Genomic DNA, 26,399 nt, shown 5'->3' with positions numbered 1-26,399 from the left:
TGGGCGTGGTGGTGGTGCACTCCTGTTAATCCCAGCGCCCTGGATGCTGAGGTAGAAGGTGCCAGTTCAAAGCCAGACTTGGCAATTTAAGGAGGCATTTAGTAACTCAGCCAGACTCTGTTTCTAAATAAACTATTTAAAAAGGGCTGGGGATATGGCTCAGTGGTTAAGCACCCCTGGGTTCAATTCTCAGTACCAATAAACAAACATTTTGGGGGGTTGTTTTTTAACAAACAGAAATTTCTCATGTATATAGCATTTGGACCAGTTGAATTGTTTCTTGTAGTGTACAATTGAGTTAAACATGACAATACACCATTGCTTTAAATTAAAAATAAAAGAACAAACATGTGGCAGTTTTAGGTTCACACAAAAACTGAGAGGAAGGTGCAGAAATTTTCCATATGCTTTCTGACCTCACACATATAGGCCTACCCATAATCAACGTCCTTCACCAGAGTGATGCTATAAAGCTGCTATAAACAATGATGCGCTGACTTTCCTGAGAAATACATTTTCAAATCCTTTATGTAAATGAAAAAGAGTATGATTGCTAGATGCTCTGGTAAAGATATGTTTAGTTTTGTAAGAACCTGCCAAACTATCTTCTAAGGTAGTTGCATCATTTTACATCCCCCATCAGCAAATGATGAAAGTCCTTGTTACTCCTAAGCTTTGCCTGCATTTGGTGTTGTCAGTGTTCTATATTTTGGTCATTCTAACAAGTATTCGATGGTATCTAATTGTTTTTCTTATTTGCAAATTCCTGATGATATATGAGGTGGAGAGCATCATTTCATATGCTTATTTGTCATCTGTATATCTTCTTTGGGCAAGTATCTATAAAGTCTTTGGTTCATTTTTTAATTTGGTGGTTTCTTTCCCTTCCTCCCTCCCTCCCTCCCTCCCTCCCTCCCCCCCTTCCTTCCTCTGCTTCTCCTTCTCCTTCTCCTTCCCCTTCTGTCCTCCTCCTCCTCCTCCCCTCTCCTCCTTCTTTGTCAAGACATTGGTTTTATTTGTCCTTGTTTCCTTAGCACCTAGTTGGTGTCTGACATATAGCTGGCATTTGACAATTGCTTACTGAATGAATTAAAGATAAACAGTATTAAAATCATAGTTGTATCTAGAGCTTGCGGAATACTTTTTCTTATAATAAAATCATGATTCTTTTTTTTTATTTGTTCTTTTTGGTAACATATGACATTAGGGTCTATTTTGACATATTTATATGAACATGCAATATGCATTCTTAATGCTGAATTTTAGGTATTCTTTGTGTATTTCGGATAACACTCCTTTATTAGTTATGTGACTTATTTTTCCAGTCTCTAGACAATATGTTTTGCAGCAGAAAATTTTAATTTTGATGAAGTCTAGACTATTCAGTACTAAGTCTGAATAAATTTGAGGAAGGATTTTAAAGATTTCTGATTGAAATTACAGAATTTAATAATCCACTTGGAAGCTAAGGCTGAATGCATAGGCATTTTGAAATATAAGGGTGCTAAAGCTTTTAATAAGGAAAAAAATTCTGTACTCATTTCTTAAATATGTGTTTTTGCTTTTTCTATCCCCATGATGTTGTCACAAAGAGAAGAGAATGCATGTATGAAATATGCATGAATGCTGGTAAAATTATTTTAGATGGGTAAATTTGGGGTTGAAATGGTGTCATCTATTTTCCTTTTATGAAAATTGTGTTATTTATTTATTTATTTATTAGAGTTGACATACAATGTGTTTAATGAAGACTGGGGAGTTCAGACATTTATTCAAGGAATAATTCCTTAAAAGAGTAACGTAATTTTATTCCAGTTTTTCATCACTCATTAGTATATATAATTCTTGTTAGTAAGCAGAGATGTGGCATCAATGTTGGAGTGGTTGGGATGAAAATGAGAAACTGTAAGCTTATTAAAAATATTTTGGGGGGCTAGGGTTCTGGCTCAGTTGTAGAGTGCTTGCTTCACATGTGTGAGGCACTGGGTTCGATTCTCAGCACTGCATATAAATAAATGATTAAAATAAAGGTCTATCAACAACAACAAAAATATTTTAAAAAATATTTTGGAGCTGGATGCAGTGGTGCACACCTGTAATCACAGTTTCTCGGGAGGCTGAGACAGGAGGATTACAAGTTCAAAGCCAGGCTCAGCAACTTAGGGAGAGTTTAGGCAACTCAGGGAGACCCTGTCTCAGAATAAAATACACAAAAGGGCTGAAAGAATGAACAAGGCTCGTAGTCAGAGCAAATGCCTGTTTATTGAGGAACAGCTCTGCATATTTATAGAGCTGGGGGGTGGTTTGATAGTTGGCTTGGGGTGCTTTTTTATTGGTGGGTAAGGATCAGGTGAGCAGCAGGGCTAATCTGATTGGTGAGTAAGGATCAGGTGAGCCAACAGGGCTAGTCTGATTGGTGGGTAAGGATCATGTGTGCCAGCAGGGCTCACCATTGGGTGGCTCTTCTTGGGGGATGGGGAAGTTAGTCTTTGGACCCAGGCGACTCCCAACAGCTGGGGATGTGGCTCAGTGGTTAAGTGCCACTGGGTTCAATTCTAGGTACCAAAAAACAAATGATCAAACAAAAAGATTATGCTGGATAAAGGAGAGTCCTCAAAATGCAAAGAAAGTGAACACTTTGGAAAATGATTTACTAGAAGCAGAGATAAATGAAAAGAAGCTGTTTTGTGTTTTCTATGAAAAAAGAGATGAAATATAAGATAAGATATTAGACTAAAATAAGGTGAGAACTAGATGTTGGGAAAAATAAAAACAAAGTTGGATAAGTTAGGTTTTAAGGACACAGAACATGGACTAGCAAAATTTAAATATTACTTAGACATAAGGATGCAAATTAATACTGTATAATATTTAATCAAAGACTAGAGTAAAAGCTTGAAAAATTCTCCAGAAAGGGAATGGAAAGGAAACAGATGCTAACTATTAAATGAAATAATGGCAAGATCACATTCCAACTTATTTCTGAAGAAGATGTCAGGATAAGTGGAACAGAAGAAATAGCAACCAAAGATGTCAGAAGAGATGTGAAATAATACTTTGATCCAATGTAATGATTTCATTAGAAAAGAAAATGACTCAATGAAAAGAGGCTAAATGTCTTGGTCTATCCTGATAAAAATTCAATATTAAATGTAATATCAGTTCATTTATTCAGCAAATATTTTGTGCTTGCTATTTGCTAAGATTTAGGGATAGAAAGATGAACAAGACACAGCCCTACCTTAAAGGAACTTAAATTTATTGTGAATTACATATATATAAGAATCAGGCAGTTACTACACAGTGGCATTACAATATACAAGTATTAAGATATAAGATAAAATAATTATTTAATAAATAATTTGATAATAATAATATGGTATGAACTTTCCAATTATAACAACAAAAGTCAAGTGGGTGAGAGGGAAGTATCAAAATGTAAAAGTATTCTACTATTTACTCTTTCATATTTTCTATATCTGGAGGTAAGGAAATGATAGAAGTATTATTTTAGGATTTTTAAAATGTAAAGGTAAATAACTACAAGTAGTATTAAAATTGTATGTTTTTTACCATTAAAAGAAAGAAGAAAAGGAAAACATTGCCTATATAACAAAGAAATAAAATTCTAATTCTCAACATTTAATCAGTCACCCAATCAGGTAAATCATGTGAGAGTACTCCTCTGCAATATTTCTTGCATGCATACTTAGATCTCTGTTGTCACAATTTGTCTCTATTACTGCTCTGTCTCCATTGCCACCCCTTGTTCAAGTTTCCATCAATTCCTAATTTTTGAACTGGCCTCCTAACTGTTCTCACATTGTATCTTATCTGTTTTTCTTTTGGCCAGGCTGGGGATGGAACCCAAGGTGTGGCACATGTTAGATTAATACTCCACCACTGAACAATACCCCCAGCATCCTTTTCTTGCATTTTTAATGTTATTATGTCCCTGTGTCGTTTAAAAATCTTTCCCATTACCTTTGTATGATATCCAAATTCTGAGCCTGAAATGAGCCTTATTCCCACATCTCTAGATTCATATTTTGCCTCTTCCTCCTAGAGATTTTGAACCTCTTTTGAAACCTTGAATGTTCCCTCTTTTGTCCTTTTCATATGTTTGTAAATGTGATTTCCTCAGTTTTTAAGATGTTTTCCTCACATTTTGCCTGGTTTGTTGAGACCTCTGCTGAAAAGTCTAGTTCTGTGTAAGGTTTCTCTTGATTTCCCTTGTAGCTTAGGACAGTGGGTTCAGAAATGGGATCCTATTTCACTGTGTTGCATCTCCTTTATGATATGCATTATACTTAAAATTCCAAGATACACATTTGGATGTTTCTGAAGTTAGGATGAATTTTACCACTGATTTTAAAAAAACTTACAGCCACTAAGCAGTGGCCTGGGTGGTCGTTGCCTTCACAAGAGGAAACTTAAGATGAGAGAGGCTAAAACATGCCTTATGAGTAAGGTTTCTGTAGAAATTGCCTCATTTGTATGTTGGATTGTCATTCACTAACCATATGACTTTACTAACTCTGTACCTCATTGCTGTCATCTGTCAAATACAGGGAATAATAATACTTTGCCTCAAAAGTTGTATTTGGACAATGAAATAATATATGAACAGGGTTTGACTTATAGGAGGAACTTAAACTATATTGGCTAATATCAGTAATTTCTATAACTTACAGGTTGTTTTGTATACAATTGATTTTTAAAATTTAATGGGTAATCATGATTAATCAATTAAAATGTCTTTCAAAGTTTACATGGAGAAAGCTCAGATAGTGAAGTTACTAGAAAAAGACTTTCAATCAATTATTGTAAGAATGTTCAAAGAACGAAAGAAAACCCATGGACAAAGAACTAAAGGAAATCAGGAACATGATTTATGAATAAAATGAGAATATTAGAGGTAGGAATTATAAAAAAGAACAGAATAGAAATTCTGGACCTAGAGAGGAGAATAACAAACAAAAAATTCATTAGAGAGGTCCAATAGCAGAATTTGATCAGGCAGTAAAAAAAGCAGAGAATGTGAAGAAGTGACAAATGAAATTATCCCATTGGAGAAGTAGAAAAAAAGAGATAAGAGAAGTGAACATAACCCAGTAGACTTGTGAGATACCATCAACTTTTCCAACATAGGCATTATGGAATTTTTGAAGAAGTAAGAAGGAACAGGAACAAATATTTAAGAAACGGATAAAAAACTTCCAATTAGTTAAAAAACTGAATCTGCACATTTAAGGAGCTCAAAAAACTCCAAATAGGATCCACTCAAAGGGATCCACATGGAGAAATACTATGATCTGTCAAGACAAAGAATTGTGAAATTAGCAAGATAAAAGTGACACATTTGTGCACAGTGGGTCCTCAATAAGATTAACAGTCAAATTGTCTTTGAAAATATGGAAACTAGAAGAAAGTGGGATGACATATTTAAAGTGCTGGAGAAAAAAGTGTCAACCAAGAATTCTGGATCAATAAAAATTATCCTTCAAAAAATGAAGGAGAAATTTAAAAATGTTGACATTGAACAAAAGCAGAGGGAGTTTGTTGTTAATAGACTTACTTAGAGAATGACAAAGAGGGTCCTTAAAGCTAAAAAAAGGGGGGGGGAGCACTAGGAAATAGTTTGAAACTGTATTAAGAAATAAAGAACTTTAATAAGGGTAACTACATAGGTAATATAAATGTCAGCATGATTGTATTTTTTTGCTATTCTTTTTATTTCCTACAAGACTTAAGAAAACAAATGTCTAAATAATAGTTATAAATCTATAGGAATGAGCATATAATACATAATTTGTGACTACACATTAGGGAGGAATTAAACTAGGATAGAGTTTTGAATGTTACTAAAACCAAGCTGGTATCAATTCAGTTTAGATTGTCGTAAATTTATTCCATTAATCTTAATCCCTGTGGTGACCAAGTACCAAAGCAAATATCTTTTGAAAATATCCAAGAAAAAAATGAAGAGGAAATAAAACTGTACACTCCAAGGAATTAAATGCAAAAGAAGGTGGTAATGGAGGAAGTGAGGAATAGAAAAATGGTATAAGAGCATGCAGAAGCTTTTGCTAGTTACAGAGATGGTGACTGGGTCACCAGATTTACAAGGATTATTCAGTTAGTATGAAGGAGCTTCTCATGGAGAAGATGAACACCTATAAGTGTTCATGCTCACCAAGCAGTAGCAAGGACAGACATGCAGCTCAAAACATGGCACTATAGGAAGATTCTTACAGAATTGTGAGTTATGTTACTACTACCAATGTTGTTTTTATTTCTAGTAACTCAAAAGGAGATACTTATTTTATTTGTTGTAGCAAATTGTTAAATAAAATTAGACAAATATTATCATGTCTGGTCAGCTGCAACCTCTTGCTTAGTCCTGCAATGCTAGATATTTTTTTTGTTCTTGTGACTCTTGATTAAGTGACCTTGATTCATTTTGTAATTTTGCTAATCATGAACAAATTCACTTGTATGAGGATGTTATTGTCAAATGCAAAGGCAGTCGGATTACTGTGAATGATTATAAGCCATAACCTTATGGTTATGACATGTTTTGTGAAAAGTTTAATGTTTGTAGATAGTTATATTCATTGGATTTGTTTCATTAAATGTCATTACTATTAGTCTATCATGAAGCCTCAATAACTTTACTTTGTATGAAATAAAAAAGGAAGAAAGAAAAGTGGTACTGAAATCAAACATCAAAATGGCAAAAGTAAGTCCTTCCTTATTAGTAATTACTATAAGTATAGATAGATTTACTTCTTTAATCAAAAGGTAGAGATTGTCAAAATGAATAATACACCATAATTAAATGAATCAAACTATATATTCTATTTAGAAGAGACTTACTTTAGAATCAAAGACACAAAGTGATGAAAGTAAAAGATGAAAAAGAAGTTTTTACATGCAAATATTTACCAAAAGAGAGATGGATGGCTATCCTAAAATTAGACTTTAAGTCAAACACTGTTTCAGGACACAAATAAGAAAAAAATACACACACACACACACACACACACACACACACACACACACACAAAGGGGTCATTTGTCAGGGAAATATAACAATTATACTACCCACCAAACTACAGTTCCTTAAAATATGTAATCAGACACTGACAGAATGGACAGTACTAGAATAATCATTGGAAATTTCATTATACAACATTTAACAATGGATAGAAAAACAAAAAAAAAAAGAAAGAAAGAAAAAGAAAAAGAAACAACTTGAGCAATACTGTAACCCAAGTAGACATGATAGACATAAACACAGCACTCCATCAAACTAAAGCAGAGTGCAAACCAATATCAAGTGGATATGAATCTTCTCCAGGAGAAAACAAAGTTTAAGTCACAATTTTTAATATATTTTAAAAGGTTGAAATCATACAAGTATTTTCCTCAATCAAAATGGAATGAAGCTTGAATCAATAACTCAAGGAAAACTGGAACATTTATAAATTTGTGAAAATTAAAGAACCTATCCTTTTTTTGTACCTGGGATTGAACCCAGGGTCACTCAACCACTGAGCAACATCCTCAGTCCTTTTTTGTATTTTATTAGAGACAGGGTCTCACTCAAGTTGCTTAGCACCTTGCTATGTTGCTGAGGCTGGCTTTGAACTCAAGATCCTCCTGCCTTACTCGTGTGTGCCATCCCCAGCAAACAACACATTCTTTAAAAATGGATCAAAGAAGGAGTTACAGTGGAAATTACATTTGGTTAGGATGAATGAAAACAAAATTGCAACATACTAAAATTTATGGGATTTAGTGAAAGCAGTGCTCAGAGAGAAACTGATAATATTATATGTTTACATTAAAAAGAAGAAAGATCTGACCTTAATAACCTAACTTTATACCTCAAGGAACAAGAAAAAGAAGAGCATACCAAATCAAGTTAGTAGGAAAAGGAACTGTTAAAGAATAGAGCAGAGATAAACAAAATAAAGAAAAGCAAAAACAATCAACAAAACTAAAAGTTTTGGATTAATTATAACAAATATGCTAAACTAGTGCAGATATTAATAATAAGGGATGCTATGAGTTATGGGAGAGATTATGGTGATATATGGAAACTCTCATGAGTATTAATTTTTCTCTAAATCTAAAGCTATTTGGAAAAGTAAAAGCTATTAATAAAAAACAAAAACAAAAACCAGCCTTCATTGTCCTAAATTCTTCCTTTTTTTTTTTTTTTTGGTGGTACTAGGGATCAGACAGGCCCTCATTCATGCTATCAAGGGCGTTACCACTGAGTTACATCACAGCCCCCTAAATAACTTTTTGGTCAAAGAGAAAATAAAACTTCAATTAAAAAATATCAAATAGAGGTTGGGGTGTAGTTGAGTGGTACAATGCATGCTTAGCCTGTGCAAGGCCTTGGGCTCAAACCTGAGCACCTAAAATGAACAAACAAACAAACAAAAACAAAGCAAACTAACAGTAACCTCCCAAGCCCTTTAAAACCAAAAATGTAAAATGATAATGTAAGAATGACATATCAAAAGTTATAAGATTTAATTAAAATGGTCCTAAACATTTCCTAGCCTTAAATAAAAAGCATTAAAAGTAAATAAATATTCAACCCACCAACTGAGAAGTGTAAAAAGTAAATTAGTCCGAAAAGGTATTAAAAATATTAATAAAAAATTTAAAAAATGAATTCTTTAAACATCAGCCAACTTTAAGAGTGATACACCCAAGAGATTTACTTTGTGACATGTCAAATTGTGGGGGGTGAAGTGGGAGGGGAATCACCATTAAAGAACAAAATGAGCAATAACAAAGGTTATCCATATAGTTATGGAGATGATTAAAAAAAAGTACAAGACAATACCATGTATGCCAATACATTTCAAAAATTTGATAGAATAATTTCAAAGTAAAAATGAACAATTAAACTGTGTGAAAAGTAGCATAAAACTTGAACAGATCAATAAAAATAGAAGACACTGGAAATTCCCCTCCAAAATGGGGTCAAGGCTAAGCAGTGTTATGGATTTGTCCTTTAAACATTTCAAGAAACAGATAACTTTCATTAAACTTTAAAAAAAAACATTTTGGCAGTTTTATCATTTTAATTTATAAAGTTAGCCTAATATTAACACAGAAACCCATCAATGACAGGTTCCAGAAGTAAATATATAGATTAACTTAACATGAATATAAATGCAAAAATTCTCAGTGAAATATAAACATTTCTTTTTTAAGTACATGTTTTCTTAATATGATATAAGATTAATCAATTTGACATACATTTTGTATACCATTATTAGTGATAACTGAATTGTGGTCTGTAACTAACATTGTAATAATAATAAGAAAACTGTTTTCACAAAGCAGAGGAACAGCTGTTTTTTTAATGTATCTGGTTACTCTGCTTGGATAGGGTTCCTTGGCTTATGCCACATTGTTTTCATTCTTTTCTGTTAGCTTGAGTTGTGAACTGAATTGTGAAGCCAAAATAATAGAGGAGAGGCGTCTAAGCATGTGGATTGAAGAGAAAAAGAGGAAATATGTAGGTTTGGTTTTGGTTAATTTATTATTTTAATCAAAGCAATAATAAAATACAGCTTGTAGCTATAAATCTACCTTTATTACATGAGCAATCTAATAATATGATTTTGGGTAACATAGAATTTTTAAAAATGCAATTACTGTTTTGTGTCACAGCAGAACACTATTTAGTTTGAAGTAGAAAAAATATACAGTTGTATAATGATTCCAGAAAGACATCAAATATACTTTAGCAAAAAATATCATTTTCTTTTAAAAATACACCCTTAATTAACTAGGATATTTGATAGTTATTTGTTTTGTATGACAAATGTGTTTATTTCAAACCAACAGCCAACGTCATTCTTAATGTTAACCACGAAGGGAAATTCCCACTGAGATCAGGAACTAGACAAGGTTGACAGCTCTCTTCTCTGTTATTAAGCACCCTTCCAGAAATTCTGGCCAATATGGTGAGGAGAAAAAGGGAAGGAGATGTATTTATGTATTTCTAATCTATTTTAACATCGCATGTGAATGACTTAATTTAGAAAAAATAAGAGAGCAATAACATGGTGGATGAAAGATTAAATTGTGAAATCAAGATGTTAGCAGTAATTAGTTAGGAAATAGAGTGGAAAGAATATCCTTTTCAAGAAAACACTCCTACTACCCACATAAGAAGACGAAACAAAATATATTGGAATATGTTTTACAATAAACGAGGAACCCTAATGTTTGCTGAGGCCTTAACACATGGAAAGACAGAATATTCACAGACAGGAGGGTCCTCTACTATAGGAAAGATCATTTTCCTCAAGTTAGTGGACAAGTTTAATAAAATTCCAACCAGAACTTTGTTTCAGGGGAATTTAACAGATTCACTTTGAATCATCCAGTTTGCCATCTCTTTCATGAGCACAAGTATTTAAGAGAAATAACTGGACATTGCTCTAGGGCCCCAATTACTGTTAGGCAGGAATCTCAGACAGGTAGGGATGGGCATACAACTCCATGTCATCTCAGAGGTAGACAGTGTGTCCACCTGTGCACATATGGAAGTGCACCCTGGAGGGGTGAGGAGATGGGGTGGAAGTGAGAGGAGAGTAAAGGGAGACAGCTGCTAGCAATGATGTGACTATTCTGTGACCGGGTAAAGTAACTTTCCTTTTTCTCCATCATCTTATACTTGGGTAAGTCGTCCCTTAAATAGTATTTTAATATTATAAGAAGGCAGGGCAGTTGTAATAGAAATTCATTGAAATAGAAGTGATATGAATATATATTTAAGTGCTCTCTGACTGTCACTTAAGAGCTATTATGACTATTTTCTTCCCCGCAGGCACTCAATAACACAATCTTTAATATTCATTTTTATTACGAAAATAAAAAGGCCAGAATAAGACTAGATTATTGTAATTCTAGTAAGTTTGAATATTCTAAAATAGGCATTGTAGGTTGTATATAAGGTTAATACTTTAGTATAATGAAATATTCATTATCTTGTGATTCTTACAAAATAGAAAAGTGCTAAATGAGTTGATATTTGAATAGATATGTTGGATCAGGCTCGAGTCAATTTTTTAAAATAATAACCCAAAGAAAGTATAAATCCATCCAATATTAATTTACTTTTCAAACGAGCAAGCTATATACAGTCCAACAACTTTCAGTCTTCCATTATGTTTTAAAAAATCACTCATTGAAGAAGGCTTTTATTCCAGATGTAAATTTTAAAAACTCATTTCAGTTAGAGGCATAATAAATTCCATCTTGAAGTTGGAAAAAAAAAGATGGCAGTATTTTAAGTTTTCCTTTAGTTTTGGCTTTTTAAAGGCTAAATTTCCAACTGTGACAATGAATACAAAGGCATTTTGAGTCATAATCATTTCTCAGCAAGTACAGGAGTGGAATAAATTTGCAATACATAAGAAGACATTCAGGCCACCTTGCAAGGTTGAGAATTGATAGAAACTAATAAAATTTGGTTACCTCTTCTCCAGGTTACAAATCTTCCATCACAGCGTATTTCTCTTTAAAGATGTAGGCAGTTACACATTGTGGAAGCTGTTTGCACAGGATTTACCAACGCAACTTAAACTGTCCTGAGCTCTCCCGTTGTTGAACTGGGAACTTCCACTGAGAAATCCCCTGACTTGAAGACTTCCTTATTTGTAACTATCAACAGCCAATCGTGGCAAGATATTGAAATGAAGCAAAACTACCAGAAAATATTCTGTAAGCCACTCGTGACTGTAACTCTGACTTCCTTTTGAAGCAAAGACCCTTTACCTGAATAGTTACGATATTTTAACAAAGAGCTAGAAATTGTAAACAAAAAATATTTTTGATAAATCACATTTTCAGGTAAGGAATTGTAAGTTTATTTGATAATTGCCTTTTTTTTTGCCTTTAAGAATTTGAACACTATGTTTATAAGCAAAAAGTAAAGACTAAATTTAAATATAGTTGTTTTTGTTTCTTATATTGAATAAGCCTAATAAAATAAGGCTTCTGCTGGATTCCACAGCCTGAGATCAAGTACTCAGAAGAAGGGAGAAGCAAAGAAGGCTCTGCAGGCAGCTTTTCTGCTTTGAGAACTCAGGTTCACTCTTCATGTAGGAGAATGCATGTTCTAGCATACTAGGGAAATGCTTTACCAAAGTGTATATTTTCTCAGGCTACTTGGAGCAGAGCAACAGGTTTTACATGCAAATGGAAGGTGACATATGCCCCACAATCATTTTTCTGTTGTAAAAATTTTAGAGCTGGAAATGTTTATAGACACATCTATTCCTTTTCCTTTTCATGACAGACAGGAAACAAAAGAGGGTAAATGCTCAGTGTCACAAAGGATGTTAGAGGCAACACTCAGATTAAAATTGAAGTCTTTTGAATGGAATTATAATTTTGTTTTTTACTGTATGACATTCTCAGTTTATCAAGTTATTGAACTGGAAAAAGACAAGCAATTGAGTAGTTTCCAGTTCAACCCCTGCCTGGTCCAGATAAAGTCTGAGGAGGCCTCATCCACAGTTCCAGTTAGTAAAAGGACTAGAATTTACAACTTCTGATTCTTAGTCTAGTTTCTTTTCTATTTTAAAACACTGTCCTCTCTTTGATGACATGTTAACTAAATCTGAGATATTGTTAATTATGATGGAAGTATTTTGGAAGAATAATTTTGAAAGTATCTAAAATGCTGAGTAATGTTGTGATATAAAATGTTTCATTTGCTCATTGAATATTTAATTAAGCATAATGTCCTTTAGCACTTCATGCTTTATAGCTATTTTACTGATAAAATACTAAATGTTAAATGTTCTCAGGTACAATAAAAAATAAAACCAGCTATTGCTGTAAATATTGCAAAACAAAACAAAAAAGTGAGATGGCCTGATGAGAGGGAAAATTTAAGTCTCAAGCGTTTACGTTTTTGAATGAGCAAGATTTTAAAAACACCATTTTTTTTTTTAAAGCAGTATTCCTGTCTTAAATGGGAAATGCCCCTTTCTTTGATCTGTTCATCCTGAGCCCCCTCCCTGTGCTATTTGCCTTGGCAATTGGACTTGGCAGACACTCAGGCTCCCATAAGGCTAGCTGTTCCTGGGGATGTTGGCCTCAGCCTCCTGGGGCATTGCTTGAGAGAGCCTCCCGAAGCCATGACAAAGAAGCTAAAGTTAGAGATGCTTTTTGAAGGAATTCTGTCAGAGTGCATAAAATATAAAACCTATGTCACTGACCAGTTCCGCCTCTAAGCAAAGAATGTAAGGCAGTTGGAAATGTTTATCTTTGTTATTCCTATGGGTTCCCTTTCCGACTCCCTGCTCCCTACTCTACTTTTTATTTCCTTTCAGAGTCACAAACCATGTGGCCAGAGCTGACAGAAATGCAGAAATTCCTAGAGGAGAGGAAGGAGCAATGGTGCCAAAGGAATGGTAAAGTGACCAGGGCAAGAGGGGGATAAAGGGTGCCAAGCCCAAGCTGGAGGCTGGAAGGCAAAAAGTCAGGTTCCCATTCAGGCAGTGATGAATGGCCAAGGGGGTTGCTAATAAAAGAATGAGGATAGCACTGCTAAGAGGCAAGAAGGTTCTCAGGTGGAAGGCCTCCTAAGAAGAATCCTCCATAGCAGACTGGAGGGGCAAGGAAGCCCTGTCTCTTAATTGCTGACATTGGTGCAATGATGTCTATGCCTCTAGCCATGATGTGAGTTAGTTAGGCCGTTAGGCTATATGGGGTGTGTGTTTGAGAAACTTGGTTCAGATGAGCAAAAATGTGCACCCACAGGATGCATCCATGATTCACGCATGATATAAGTGGAAGCTGCAAAATTTTCTGGGCTTTATTTGCTGGTAGGCTGCTTTTTATTGGCCCAAGACCACAGTAGGGCTGACCCTAAGATGTAAGATCCATTCTAAATTGAGGGTTGGGATCAGCAGAAATGATGGATACTCTTTTTTCTACTACTTCCCAGCCTATATAAACTGTGCCCTGGGAAGAGTAGCTGATATTACTAATTAGTGATTTAATGCAAATTTATGCCACAGTATTGCTTCCTTAGTGGGGATACTTGCATTTTGTCTTTTAGTTATAGAATTAAAGGTGTCCCCACTTAATGGAAGAAAAGAAGAAGGCAGAGTAGGGGAATCTCTATTCCTCATGTAGCCTAACATAATAGTTGGTCTTATATTTGTAGGCAGATGCAGCTGGTATTCTTGTTCTATTATTTGTTTAATAAAACTTCATTACCTATTAAGTGTAGGGTGCAGGAGTTATTAAAATACTTTGTTTTCCTTGAAGAGCTTAAAATCTTAAGGAAAAGACACAGCCAAACAACATTTTACTCTGCTCATTCATGAACAGAGAAAGATGCTGTGTGGGCGTAGAAACAGTACTCAGGGCTGGAACTACCCATGCAGAGATACCCAGGAACTGAATAAGCAAAAGGATCAAGAATTAAAAATTTATTTTACACCCTTTTCTATATTCTTAATGAATTAATTCTGATTTTTAAAGCCTGAATATATGGCTTTTTTTCTTGTTTCCATAATTTTATAAGTAAATTTTTTTCTAAAAATCTCAATTTGCATTTTTTAAAGAAACACATTTCTTCTTTTTTTTTAAATTGTAGTTGAATACAATATCTTTATTTTGTTTATTTATTTTTTTATGTGGTGCTGAAGTTCAAACCCAGGGGCCTCACACATGTGAGGCGAGTGCCCTATCGCTGAGCCACAACTCCAGCCCCTCAACTTGCTTTTAAATATTGCAGATGATTATTTATATTCTTGATAATACACACCATTTTAAGGTCCTCAGCATCTATTCTTAAAAAATAAATCAAAATCTATGAGATACACAGAGAGCCTGAACAATTAAGAAGTACCTTAAGTCTTTTACTTTTGAGAATAGAATCACAGTTGAATACTGGATTCCCCAGCACTCTGTCCTCCTCATTATATGACAACTATGTGTTTTTGGTAATCAAAAGGAAAAAGGACACTTTGTGATAAACGGTGAAACAAAGGTTGGTGGAATCAAAATCCAAAAATATTTTTTATTTATTTATTTATTTTCCAAAAATATTTTGACAAACTCAAATAATTGGCTGATGCCAACATGGAATTTAATGGAGATACTTATAAAGTTGTCTAGTTACTTCTTCTCCCCTCCCTACCACTATCCCACAAACAAACAAAAACCAGAAAATAATTTGAGAGCCCAGAATAGGTTGATGAGATTCAATTTAGTAGCAGTCATATAAAATTAACTTGCATTTTGCTTGAGGCAGTAATATGGGTATGCTAAAAAAAGAAATCTTCAAACCAACGGTACCTTAGAATTCCCTCTAGAATGAGGGAAGCACTACTCTTGTTTTCTGATCCATCTTTTCTGGATACCATTATTTAAAACCATAGACAAAGGGCTGGGGTTGTGGCTCAGTGGTAGAACACTTGCCTAGCATGTGTGAGGCGCTGGGTTGGATTCTCAGCACCACATATAAATAAAATAAAGGTTATTGACAACTAAAAAAGCATTAAAAAGAAATCACAGAGAAGTCAGTTATTAGTAAATACTCATCCATGTTGTATGTATGTCTCTCCAGGAATAGAGAATATTTAGCTTAGACCAATTGGAATGAAATAACTGTATTCAGATATCAATTGCATTTTTTATAGCTTCAAGGTAAGCCTCAGACCAGCAAGCAGGAACAATAAGGAAGACAAATTTTGATTCATTATAGAATGCACCAAATTCTATCTCATCTAGAAGATGAGATATATCACCTTGGGAAGTAATGAGTTTCCTCTTCCTGGAGTGTAGGACAAATATGATGAATGATCATTGTTTGGGAACTTTGAAAGACAAAGTCTCAGATGAGGTAGCAATGACTAATGCCTGTATAGCATAGGTACTATTATTTGTTTAGTACAACTTTATTATCTATTATGTGTAAGGTACAGGGGTTATTAAAATACTTTGCTTTCCTTGAAGAGCTCACAATCTTAAGGAAAAGACACAGCCAAACAATATGTTATTCTGCTCATTGATTAACAGAGTAAACGGTGCTGTGTGGGCAGAGAAACAATTGTCTCCTGGCACAATTCTAAGTATTTTACATGTATTACTTCATTTAATCTTTGTAAATACCATATTAATGGTAGAGCTCTTTTATGGATATAAAACGCCCTGGCATCTGTCTCCAAGATTCATGTTCTTTTTTTCTGGTGAGGGTACTGGGGATTGAACTCTGGGACACTCGACCACTGAGCTACATCCCCAGCCCTATTTTGTATTTTATTTAGAGATGGGTCTCACTGAGTTGCTTAAAGCCTTGCTTTTGCTGAGGCTGGCTTTGAACTCGCTATCCTCCTGTCTCAGCCTCCAGAGCAACTGGGATTATAGGCGTGGCTTCTGTGCCCAGCAAGATTCACGCTCTTTACAACTTTACTACAGTGCATCTGGGATGTTTACTATTATTGTGCATTTGAGTGCAGGGTCTCATTCACTGATAGCATAGAATTTTAGGGGAGTTGATAGGAAGTTCAAATATTTTCTTTACTATTTTGATTACTTCGTATGCACAGTTTTAGATGCTTCCAGTCTGACAAGAAATTAATTAACTGAGGATATACCACTATAGAACAACTGGAGACAGCAAGGGGATGATAAGGGAGAAGGAGTGGGATGCTGAAGAGGTGCTCATTGAAAACTGGAGAAGTAGATTGGACCTGCTGCCTCTGATCAAGTGTCAATTTTGGAAAATATGACAGCCTTGGAGCAGATTTCTTCCTGTTTGTTAAGGAAGACGACAGTGCACATTTTGTTTCTGCAGGTTTACTCATACTTCAATCTTTTCCTTTCTAGTCTATTATGTATAGCTCAGCAAGTCTTATTAAAAAATCCGTGATACTTTGCCAAGGTCTCGGCTTGGCACCAGAATCACGAGCCACCACACACCTTTGTAGGTTCAAACAGCAATTCTTTATTCCTGCTCTCACACAGCCTCCACACAGGTCCAGGGGCAATCGAGTTCTGCCGTCTCCCGCACAATTCACCTACTCCACGAGGCTATCTCCAAATCCCATTTTAATCTCACGAGAACTCAACGGGAACAAGCAGCAGGAACACCCTAATCCCAGCAATAATCTTCAATCTCCAACTTCCCTAAAACCCATTATCTTAAACTGGCAACGCCTTAAACTCAAGGAGCCGGTTACTTCCTCAAACCTGATCAGCTCTAAACCCGGATCCGCCTTGGTCCTTGAGCAAGGTCACCTTATTAAAGCATGCATGCAATGTCCCATCGAATGTCCTCTAAGCAGCATGGGGTACGCTTGGCAAGGAAATTTCGATGCGTCATTCCAACTTGGTAATGGCCCTCAGCAATACTTTCTATAAAAAAAGTGAACTATCTAAATTTCCATAAAAATTCTCTAAGTTGGGGCTGAGGATGTGGCTCAAGTGGTAGCATGCTTGCCTAACATGCATGAGGCACTGGGTTTGATTCTCAGCACCACATAAAAACAAAGTAAAGATATTATGTCCACCTAAAACTAAAAAAAATAAATATTTAAAAATATTCTCTAAGTTGACAGAATTTCATCAGGGAATGAGACATCTCACGATAGAATGGTCTGTTTCAGGCATTACAAATTCTTTTCTCTTTTAGTGGCCAAGATAGCAATACCTTCAGTTTATTGCCAAATAGCCCCTTTATTTTGATCTATATACTGAGATTTCTCCTGTCTAATGTTAATGAGAACCACCAACCAAAATAATATGTCTCATAGGCATTTTCATTCTAAACTGAGAAACCTAGGAAAGTCATTTAGATATAAGGGTGAAATAGAAATTACTGAACTCCCTTTACAGAGTTTCAGCACTTATGAAAGATAGAAAAAAAATCTGTGTTACCTGAAATATATTTCTTTTGGATTTATAAATTCATAAAATTGAAATTGCTGTGAGATTTCTAAGGTCATCAATAATTTTCTATGTGAGCACACACAGCATAGTGATTTAGTATGGATACAATTTCTAATATTAGCAGGATTAATAGTTCATACTTGTAATTCTCCATAAATGGGGAGATAAAAAAAATACATTAGCCCTCCTGTAACCTCTAGGGCACAGTGATAGTGAGGCAGAAATTAGGAAAAGAGAAAAGTGGAAGAGACAGAAAGGATAATCCATGAACTCAGGGTTTTTCTATGACTTTAATAAAATAAGTCAGACTCTCAATGAGATCTGACCTTTGAAAATTGTTTAGCTTGACTCCATGGGGATGTTGAGAGGATTAACTAGCTGAGGCTTGCAGAGTGATTTCAAGGTTCTTTGTGTGTTATTTATTTCTTGGTTCACCAGTTAAGTTCCCTTTTAATTTGATCATATTTAACAGGATGCCAGATCCACAATGGGAGATTCAATAAACATGGGTTCCAAGTAAAACCAGAAGCTATTGGTTAAGGGGGAAAAATTGAGATAGTGTTAGATGTGTAGGAGCAATTTTGTATGGGGCATGCTATTCTGTAGATAACTGGGTTGAATTCTTTTACTTTGAAAAGAAGGAAATTGAGATTTCTTCAATATCAAACAGTTGACTATAGTGTTCACAGATTTCCAGTGGCATGAAAGACTCTAGTTCCAAAGCACTTGGTCATCTCTGGCTTTAAAATTGAAAGACATTGTTAAGGTTTAAAAGCTGAGTGGGATGTGACTGGAGAATGTTTTCTAATTATTCTGTTGGTGAAAGTCCTTGGTGCTTTGTCTCTCTTGTCATTGAATTTCAGATTTTAAAATATTGTTCAAATGGGAAAAAAAACTTTCTAGGAATACCTCTTTTCAATGTCATTTATTTAATCATTAATCTTTTAAAAATATTTATTTTTAAATTTTTGGTGGCTACAATATCTTTATTTTATTTTTATGTCATGCTAAGGATCGAACCCAGTGCCTCATACATGCTAGGCAAGTACTCTACCACTGAGCCACAACCCCAGCTCTCGTTAATACTTTTTTCATCAGTTGCTATATGTTAATCAGTGAGGGGAAATGAAGCCATAGATCTGAGTTCTGTGTCACTTTCTGTAGCATGTCAGAGGGATTAAAAATTACCTCTTTGTTGAGAGACAGTCTTGCAGAAATCTTAGGTACACGGGTGCAGGAACCATAGTGTGTAAAGTTCAAATCCTGAGTCTACCCTTGACTAAATTGCCTAAATCTTTGGTAGTTTTATGAACTGAATGAATTAATATGTGTAAAGAATTTAAAACCCTAAGCACATGGTGAAACCACATAAATGGATTGCTGTTGTTGTTGTTTATTCCTTGCTATATTTTTCTTCACTGACTTGAAATCATATGGTGAATTCCTGCAAGTTCTGCAGGAAAATGAAATGGAGGGAAATTAAGTTATTTAGATGATTTTTTTTGTTTGTCTACATAATCTCCATACTGCCTCTATCTACTTTCAATCATTGTCTATGTACAGTTTAGAAAGCTAGTTTCACCTACTATCTATGAGTGGGCAGGGCAGGCTTTGTTCACTTGCATTTTCTATTATAGGCAGCTGCAATCTTCTTGTCATAATACTCAATATAATGAAAAAGAAGTCATGAATACAACAGGAACCCTAATGAACAGTGTTTATGGAGAAGTTGATACATGGCAAGCACTGGTCCTAAGTATGAAATTTACAACAATCATGTGAGACTAGCATTATGATTCTCATTCCTAACATTTTATGTGTGGGACTTTGCATACAATGTGCGCCGCAAAGTATTGTGACTGAAGACATAAAGACTTCCAACATCTTTTATGTGGCTTATTTTTGTGCTAATATTATTGCAGAAAGCAAATGCTCCTTTTTCCTTCTTTTCTCAGATATGTTTTTGCATGTATGTCTTTATACATGTACTTGATGTCCATCTCATTCCACTATCTTTCCTACCCCCATGCCCACACCCTTTCCCTCCTTCCCCTTTGCTCTATCTAGAGTTTGTCTAGTCCTCTCATGCTCCTCCCAACAACCCCATTATGAATCAGCATCCTTATATCAGAGAAAAAATTTAGCATTTGTTTTTTGGGGATTAGCTAATTTCATGTAGCATTATATTCTCCAACTCCATTTATTTACCTGCAAATGCCATGATTTTATTCTCTTTTAATGCTGAATGGTATTCCATTGTGTACATATACCACATTTTCTTTATCTATTCATCAATCCATGAGCATCTAGATTGGTTCCACAGTTTAGCTATTGTGAATTGTGCTGCTAAACATTGATGTGACATTCCTCATAGAAACAGAGAAAGAATTAATGAAATTCATCTGGAAAAATAAGAGACTCAGAATAGGTAAAGCAATCCTTAATAGGAAGAGTGAAGCAGGTGGTCTCACTGTACCAGACCTTAAACTATACTACAGAGCAATAGTAACAAAAACAGCATTGTATTGACACCAAAATAGACTTGTAGACCAATAGTACAGAATAGAGGACACAGAGAATAACCCACATAACTACAGTTATATTAGACAAAGGTGCCAAGAACATACATTGGAGAAAAGATAGCCTCTTCAACAACTGTTGCTGGGAAAACTAGAAATCTATATGCAATAAAATGAAATTAAACCTCTATTTCTTACCATGAACAAAACTCAACTCAAAGTGGATCAAAGACCTAGGAATTAGACCAGAGACCCTGTGTCTAGTAGAAGAAAAAGTAGGCCCAAATCTCCATCATGTCAGATTAGGTCCCAACTTCCTTAATAAGATTACTATTGTGCAAGAGTTAAAATCAAGAATCAATAAATGGGTTGTACTAAAAATAAAAACTTCTTAGGAAAAAAACAAAAATAAAACCAAAGCAAACAAAAACAAAACAACAAAAAAACAATCAGTGTAGTAATAGAGAGCCTACATCTTGGGAACAAAGTTTTACCACTCACACATCAGATAGAGCACTAATCTCTATGGTATACAAAGAACTCAAAAAGCTAAGCACCAAAAAAACCCAAATAACCCAGTCAACAAATGGGCCAAGGAACTGAACAGACACTTCTCAGAAGATGATATACAATCAATCAACAAACATATAAAAAATGTTCATCATCACTAGCAATTAGAGAAATGCAAATTGAAACTACTCTCCCCAGATATTTTTTTAAACTAAATGCAGAATGTATTCATTTGGGCACAGCAATATTTAAACTTGACAGTTGTTTAAGGCTTTTGTATACTTAGATTTGAATTTTTAGTTTGATTGAAGGTTTTATTTTGTTTTTGGTTAGATTTAATGTCAGCCTATTTTTTCAGAATTTAAATGTTTACTGATTTTTTTTTCATTTATTGTGATTAGATATTAGGCTCATTTAAGGAGGTAACTCTGTCAAACTATATTTCTAGTTCTTTGCACACTTTGGTTTTTTAAATAAATGAATTAAGAGTTTATTCTTGACACGATCAAAGCATGATATATACACACATGGAAATGTCACATTGAGATCCATACATTTTGACAATTAATAAACCTTTATAATTACCCACATCAGGTAAGGTCCAATAAAAAAACCATATTATTATTTGAATAGGAAAAGTTTAATGTAAATAATTATAAACTACATCAGATGGTGTTGTATAAAAAAGGTAAAGATAACTCAAAAGAATATTCTCGAACCCTGAGTAGATATCCAAGTAAGGAACAAATGCGAGAAAAGAGCCTTTCTTTTCAAGACTGTAATTTAAATCACTCTGGAAAAGATATGGTTGTGGACCATTAGATTGCAAAGTTTGTTTGGTTTCCCAGGACAGAACTGATCCACAGAGCCTGAGCAAGCAGGGGCTCAAGATGAGGCAGAACATCACGGCAGAGGTGTGTAGTGGAAGTAAGCAGCTCATATGATGACCAGAAGGCAGAGAAAACAACTCCCATGGCCAGATACAAAATATATATCCCACAGGCATGCCCCCAATGACCCACCTTCTCCAGCTACACCTGACCCACCTACAGTTACCACCCAGTAATAATTAATTAATAAATAATTAATCCCCATCAGGGGATTAATTCAATGATTGGATTAAGGGTCTCCTAAAAATATAAATTTTCTCCCATTGTTTCACAATGAGCTTTTGGGGAGCACCTCACATCCAAAGCATAACAATATATGTTCAAATACGTGTACCGCATTCAAGGCTTTAGCTATATTTGTGTGGTTAGAAGAGAGTAGTCATCTGGAAGTTCATCAAAATAATTTGATACCATGTGTTCTAAGTTTCAAAAGGGAATGGTGATTAAAGACTTCTCATTAAAGTCCATTAAAGACTTCTCAATCTCTGGGAAGGATTTGCTATCTTCAATCACCTTAAAGTTTAATGGTCAATAAGTATAATAGATATCCTTCATGAAGCAGTTACATTTTAACTGGGGTCAAATTCTTCTCTCCCACCAATTAACCTGCTTGTTAGATGTTTTAGTTTGGGTGTGCTGATGTAACAAAATACCATAGGCAAGGTAGCTCAAACAACATGAATTTATTTCTCATAGTTCTAGAGCCTGGAAATCCAAAGTCTAGGTGCCAGAAGGTTGGTTTCCACAGAAGGCTGTAAAGGAAGAACTTATCCAGGCTTCTTACCTTGGCTTGCAGATGAATGTTCATCTTTTTGCTGCCTCTGTGCAAAATTAAGAGTTTATTCTTGACACGATCAAAGCATGATATATACACACATGGAAATGTCACATTGAGATCCATACATTTTGACAATTAATAAACCCTTACCTCTGCATGTGTCTAAATTTATTCTTCTTATGAAGAGACCAGTCTGATTGGATTATAGCCACCCAAATGAACTCATTTTAACTTGATCACCTATTTAAAAGCCCTTTCTTTACAGTCATAGTCTGAGGTAGTAGGGGTTAGGACTTCAACTCATGAATTTGGTTGGGACACAATTCAACCCATAAGATTAGATGAACTAAACTTGTCATAGTATGAGCAGAAAACAGCTTAGTTTCTTTTCTCATCAATGCCTTTCATCTTTGCTCTTCAAATTTTTCCTTTATCCTGGATGATATCTAGATAAATAGTAACAATTCTGTCCTCTTGGCATTTATCCTAATTTGCCATATATAATAGCAGAATACAGTTCAATTCATACTACACATATAGAGCACAGCTTTTCATGTCTCTGGTTGTACACAAAGTAGAGTCACACCATTCGTGTCTTCATACATGTGCTTAAGGTAATGATATCCATCTCATTCCACCATCTTTGCTACCCTCATGACCCCTTCCTTCCCCATTTTTAAAAAAATACATATTGTTTAAGTTGTAGTTGGACACAATACTTTTATTTTTATTTGTTTATTTTTATGTGTTGCTGAGAATCAAACCCAGTGCTTCATACGTGTTGGCGAGCACTCTACCACTGAGCTACAACCTCAGCCCCTTCCCTTTCCCATTTTTAATCCACAGTCTCATTTCAGGTTTAAAAAAGCCTTGTCCAATCTAAATCAAGATTTTGTTCTTCCTGCCAGTGGAAAAGGAAAAGAAAGGAACATGGTGGACCAACTTCATTTTTTTCCTGATTTATTCTTTTACTTTTTAATCCCCTATTTCATATGTTAATGTCTGGAATTTCCAGGCTTGGGATGCAGTTCTGAAGGAGAAGAGGTTTGGGATGGAAAATGTAGTAACTGAGGGGCTGGAATGGTAATCTGACTTTGGAGACCTCCATGTAGGGCAGATGTCCAGTTGTTTGTCAATGCTTGTCCTTTCCCTGGCATGAGAAATGGAATCTCTCTGGCTTCTTCTATTGCTCTTCAGTCCCAGCTTCTGCAGCATACACCATCCAGACTCTTTGGTTTGGTACCTGAACTTAGACCTGTTGCTATGATCTCAATGTTTGTATCCTCTAAAAATTCTCTGTTAAAATCTAACCTCCAGGGTGATGTTGTTAAGAGGTGAGGTCCTAGGGACTGGGGGTGGGATTTAGTGGTAGAGCATTTCCTAGAACGCATGAAGCCCTGCTTTTGATATCTAGAGCTGGAGGGTTGGGGGGAAAAAGGAGAGATCTTTGGGAAGCAAAAAGATCAAGAGATTTATGCCCTTGTTTTAAGAGCTGGTTTACCCTTTCTCCCCTTTCTGTCCTGCCATGTGAAGACTCAGTAAGAAAGTGCCATCTATGAGGGATAGGCCATCACCAGAGATGGAATTGTCTGGCATCCTGATCTTGGACTTCCCAGTGTCTGGAATTGTAAGCAATAAATTTGTATTATTTATAAATTACCCTACCAAAGGTATTGTATTATGGAAGCCCAAACAGAGTAACTGGACCTGGTTACTATCCATTTTTGGACTGCCAGAAAACCAGTGTTAATTTGCTCTGTTGCACTCAAAACTGTGGGTCACTTCTATGTAGCCTCCCTCTCCCTGTTTGCTCAGTTTTCAGCTCCAGGCCAGCTTCTTGCCTTTTAACTTTTCTAGATAAGAGTCTCTATACCCCACTGACTTCAGTGGACAGCACATATTGATTAGGGGTTCTTGTAGCCCTCCATTTCATCTGGCTGATGGGTTCTGTGTGTGTTGAGTACTGTCCTGAAACCCAGCCTGAGACAGGGAAAAATGCACTGTGTTCTCTCTGAACAACCCCAACCCCCATGATAGTCTTGTTGGATTCATCACTTTGCCTCCTTTTATTTTTTGGGTTGAATTTCCGGGTGAGCTTTTGTAGGTGATCTCTTTGAAAATTCATAGACAATGTGGGTTCTTAATACAGTTCTCTGCTCTAGGCCTTCAGATGACAACCAGAAGCAACAGGAAAATCCTGCTAATGTTGTTATACACATCAATAATTTTATTATTGAGTCAATTTGAAAACAAAGTTTAGATTTTAGCTATGTGCATAAGTAGAACAAGATAGTTTGATATATGGACTTGTTTGCTCAAAGTATTGCTTTGATTAATATTGTTGGACCAGTTTGGTGAATATGTCTCAAAGTATTTCTTTGATTAATATTGTTGGACCAGTTTGGTGAATATGTCTCAGATTTTCATTATTTTTTAGGGTGTTTCTCACAGGTAGGCAAATGGATAGAATGGGGAAATGAGAGTTATTTTGCAGGTTAGGACAGAGAAGATTTCCAAATGATCTGTTTAAGGCCATTTAAGTTTTCTTTCCAGAGAAATCCTAAATCAAAGGGCTCTGCTTAGCATCCATCTACCTTTAATCTTTTGTGTTCTTGGTTCTCAAATAATGGCCTCATTCTTATCTACTGTCTTCCTGATTTTGGTGTGGATTGCAGACTCAAACAGCCTATGGTCCTAAGCTATTTCTGCTTTACTCCTGATTTCAATGATCATGTATCTGATCATGGAGGTATCATCTGGGCTTGATTCTTGCTCCTCCCTTGCTTGAGTTGTGTAGTTTGTGGCCTTGCAATTGCTTGACTCTTTGATTCAACTCACCATCATGACTCAGCAGGAAGGACCCTCCCTCTGCTTTCACAGCTTGCGTAACAGTAAACAATTCAGAAGTTAATATATAAATTTAATTCCCAAAGACTCTTCTTTGGTTTCATTTCTACTGTTATTGAAGCAATTTTAAAGCATGAGGGAAAAAAACCAGTTTTGCCTTCTCTACAAAGTCAAGATAACATCTTAAAAGATGGCAGAATTAGATCTGATAGAGACTCAGAAATTTGCTCTTCTTCTAGGTGCTTCTACTGTGTAGGCTGCTTATAAATGCAGCCAACACTGCATAAAGCTGTCTGTAGCAACTTGATAGAGATCAGAGATTCATATTCTAGAAAAATGAAAAAAGTGAAAAACTCTTTTTGTGTAGTTTGGCATTTCCTCAACAGATAGGAGAGAGGACTGGCATAACTCGGACATAACAAAACCTATCAATGTTAACCAGAGGTAGGAGAAAGGAGATGGGATGGTGTAAAGACAGAAACTGGCCTTCCAGACACCTGTGTATCTACTGCACTGAGCTCAAAAAGGAAGGTATGCATACGATGGTTTAGATAGGTACCAATATTCGAACTTGGTACTATAGTTTGGATCTTGAGTATCCCAAAGGCCCATGTATAAAAGCTTTGCCAGGGTGGCATTATTGGGAGGTAGTGGGACCTTTAGGAGATGGAACCTAACAGGAGGTTCTCAGGTCAATGAAGGCATGCCCTCAGAGAGGATGGTGGGACTCTAGTCGCTTTCTCTTCTTTGCTTCCTAGTCATGAGGTGAATAGCTTTGCCTCGCCACACACCTCTGCCATGATGTGCTGCTTCAAGCATCAGCATTTAAAAAGTTTCCCCTGTTCATTGTTATGTACAGTCAGCATTGCAAAATTCTGGCATTTTATTTCTTTTAAG

The 26,399-nt window shown here is 35.4% G+C and overlaps 2 protein-coding genes across 10 annotated transcripts in view; one reads left to right on the top strand and one right to left on the bottom strand.

Annotated features, from left to right (window-relative positions):
- Tank (TRAF family member associated NFKB activator) overlaps positions 1 to 11,659 on the bottom strand; it is an 89,585-nt gene extending 77,926 nt beyond the window's left edge. The window contains exon 1 of the mRNA XM_078017476.1: positions 11,521 to 11,659. The gene's annotated coding sequence lies outside the window, so the exon portion shown is untranslated. The remainder of the gene's footprint in view (positions 1 to 11,520) is intronic.
- The window catches only part of LOC144365550 (uncharacterized), a 195,485-nt gene that overhangs the window by 142,453 nt on the left and 26,633 nt on the right, over positions 1 to 26,399 (top strand). For 2 of the 9 annotated variants that reach the window (XR_013424098.1, XM_078017488.1), the window contains one exon: positions 13,386 to 13,466. The exons of the other annotated variants lie outside the window; for them this stretch is intronic. The gene's annotated coding sequence lies outside the window, so the exon portion shown is untranslated. The remainder of the gene's footprint in view (positions 1 to 13,385; positions 13,467 to 26,399) is intronic. 9 annotated transcript variants of the gene reach the window in all.

The sequence above is a fragment of the Ictidomys tridecemlineatus genome, chromosome 7 (assembly GCF_052094955.1).
Source record: "Ictidomys tridecemlineatus isolate mIctTri1 chromosome 7, mIctTri1.hap1, whole genome shotgun sequence".
Taxonomy (NCBI): Eukaryota; Metazoa; Chordata; class Mammalia; order Rodentia; family Sciuridae; genus Ictidomys; species Ictidomys tridecemlineatus.
This window is presented reverse-complemented; position numbering and strand designations above follow the sequence as displayed.